General features: G+C 35.8%; 1 non-coding gene across 1 annotated transcript; it reads right to left on the bottom strand.

Moving 5' to 3' along the window:
• Positions 1-253: 253 nt before the first annotated feature.
• On the bottom strand, positions 254-327 carry TRNAS-GCU (transfer RNA serine (anticodon GCU)). Its single transcript has one exon. It is a non-coding gene; the product is annotated as a tRNA-Ser (tRNA).
• Positions 328-3,303: the final 2,976 nt, after the last annotated feature.

Here is a 3,303-nt window from a genome sequence, read left to right as displayed (position 1 = left end):
GACGACCTGACTTTGAAGGATTATGATTAGGATTTTAGATTTCTTGGCTGTCGGTATGTATGGCCACTTAGCCCGTCACGTTTGAGGGATGACGTCCCTCGGCGATCATACTTTCGGGGAAAGGGAAAGAAGGAAGCGTCCTGGAACCTATAATTTAGGTACCACCCCGACCCCGGCATTTGCCCGGTGTGAATAAAGAAAACCTCATTCAAGATGCCTGGCCTGAAAAAGCTTTTTACATTTTTCGAACGAGTGTCCCCACCGGGAATCGAACCCGGGACCGCTCGCACAGCAGGCGAGAGCGTTAGCGACTACGCTACACGGGGCCACCTGACTTTGAAGCGACGTTTAGAAAGTCCCTTATATCAAGTATCTAAATGTAGTCGAATGTGTTTAGCAAAGGTGGTCAAGGGGTTCGATTTTTCGTTGGGGTGAATATTTTAGGTGTTTATCCAACATCATGAGATCATTAGAGAGCTTTTTGAGTTAAGAGGCAGCAAAGTTCGGCCTACAAAGTAAGATGTAAGGGCAATGCGAGCCCATGTCCTGACCACACAACCCCAAACAAAAACTAATACATCTGGCTGGTCATTGCCTTTCGTAGACTGTAAAGCACACATTGATCGATCTATCATATTTATAAAACCGAACATCGAACATGATTCAGTTCCTTATTTTTCTTTTTCTTACAGTTTGAATTCCTGACACACTCGCACTGAGAAAAATCCATTCTCCGGACAGCGGTATATTGTACAAATATACGGAATCATTTTGCTTACTACAGAAATCAGTATGGGACATATGTTATTCGTATGCTACATACACACTGCCCTTAGATGTTACATCATGCCGTTCCAGGATGTCTGACTTCTAACAGTTTTCTGTATATCACATGCATATACTTTGTTACCTTCGTCAGCTATATGTTATATACGTCCATTTGTATGTGAGATGCTGACCGCCTATGTTGTTTCATACGGAAAGTACCAAATTTCACAAAATTAAATCCCCACGTTAAGCGGGTTTGCATATCCAGGCTCCTAACTATGAAAACATTTACGCTCACTCCAACCTCAATCATTTCACGAATTCAACCTGTTTTACGTATGTTATTAGGACATAATATCGATTGTGATTTATTCTAGAAACACTTTTATACATTGCAAGAGCTGTAACGTCCAAATGTTTACTGAGAACTCATAGTCGTATCGGAATAAACAAAAGAGAGTATGGAAGAGTAAACTGCTTTCACAAAAGGCAAAAGAAAATGTGCCAAGGCATACAAAACGGTCGAGTGGTTTGGGTCGATACACTATTAAGCACATGTTTGTGTGTTCAAACCCGGTAGCAAGTTGTTTCTTTTTTAAGTGTCTTCCTATTTTCATCCGGAGATGAAAATATTTCTTTGAGTAACTCATTGAAAACTTCTTTTGTTTCAAATTCGATTAGAACGGAACATTATATGAAATGCGAATCTTAAATCCATAGCTAAAAAAAATGAAGTATACTCACTACTCCATTATCCTCTGATTTGTAACGAAAAACTATTTATAAACAGTGGTGACTTCAGAAAATTATCCTCGGGTGGAATTTCAATATGCGGGTGGAGGGCAAACATTGGTAGTCCACATTGAGCACGATCGAATATATGGTCCTGAAGGCGGAATTTTCTTAGCTCGAGAGGGGTCTCAAATTCTCCCTCCGATCACGTCCTGAAAGCATCATTGCTTAAAAGCTTTTCGTAACAAATATAATATTACACTTGTTTCTCGTTCTACATTTAGAATTGGTAAAGTCATAACTTATAGAGGATTATAATAAAAGCATAAAAATTACAATACCAATCATGTATAAATTATCCTGTAAGTTACCAACTTTGGGTCAGATTAAAACTCAAATATTTGTTTTCGGATTGCACTTAGAAGTAAGCCCTCTCTATATAATCCTGATTGGAAAGCCATCTATAACTCTAATTAATTAATCAATATTTATACAAATATTTTTTTATTTTACTATTTTTACTATTCAATATTATATACACTTCATTTCCAAAATCAAAATCTCGAAAATGTATATTGTGCGAATGCAGATTCGCAAATAAATGATTATTTATCATATATATTGGTCTCTATTCAAAATTCTATTTAATCGAATCCGACAAGAACACAGACAGAAACATCGAGAACAGGTGAAAAAAAAGAGAGAAAGAAGTGCTGTACCCGGCGGGGACTCGAACTTAGTTCGAATGGTTCTTTATAAGCCGAACGCCTTAGACCACTCGGCTATGGTAACAACTAGTCACTGTAGCAAAGAATTCGCGTAGTAGTTCTTATTACAGAATAACATTTTCTATTGCCTAAAATTTAAACCTAATTTACTTTGATATAATATATATATTAATTTGTTTCATGAACATGTTTTCGTTACTTTGATGAATGATGTATGTTGTTGATATAGATTCTATTACACGTTCTTTCGTAAATATTATAGAAAGTATCAGGGTTATTTATGATCTTTCATGGAAATTGACTGACGCATGCGCGGTAGACACAGTTCAATTGAAAGGCGAGGAAGGAAACGCTAACACACTGTTAGAATGTTTCATCGCTGTGAAGTATAGAGAACAGCTAAAATGTATTTTGCGCTTGTCATTGCGTAAAGAATCACCAGGTTAATGTTTGTCCATGTTCTCACTGATCAACTGGACTCATGAAAAATAATTAATATTGTCATTACTGCACAATATGAAGAATAAAGAACGTAAATACACCACGTTGTTCTCGAATTCGAACCTAGCTAAGGAAGGGACAATAAACAAAATGTGACTTATTCATTCGAATTGAGATAATTCAATGAAACTAGATTTACACAATCAAAAGGAAAAACATTGTTAAAAAGACAATAATACTTTTATCCGAGATGTGAAACAAAGTTATTAATTAACTGAAATGAAAGTAATATTGGGCATGATATAGAGTAAGAAAAAAAATGTAAGTGTATTCTTAGAAACGTTCAAAGTAAATTCACAAATACTTTTTGAAGATATACTACTCTTCCTTAACGTTTTAACGAACTAATAAGTAAACAAGCAAAGGAAAAGAATGAAGAACGAAAGTATTGCTCTTGAAAAAATATAATAAATAAATGAAACTTAAATAAATGTTTACACAAAAAATAACACACTAGTACTTCGTGTAATCACCTCCAGAGTCAATAACTTCTTGAAGTCTGGAGGGGATACTAGATACAAGTCTCGAGCAATACGACGGTGTGTCACGAAAATGTTGCCATAGTTCCATAACA

This window comes from Thermobia domestica, chromosome 3 (assembly GCF_964235325.1).
Source record: "Thermobia domestica chromosome 3, izTheDome1.hap1.1, whole genome shotgun sequence".
Classification (NCBI taxonomy): domain Eukaryota; kingdom Metazoa; phylum Arthropoda; class Insecta; order Zygentoma; family Lepismatidae; genus Thermobia; species Thermobia domestica.
This window is presented reverse-complemented; position numbering and strand designations above follow the sequence as displayed.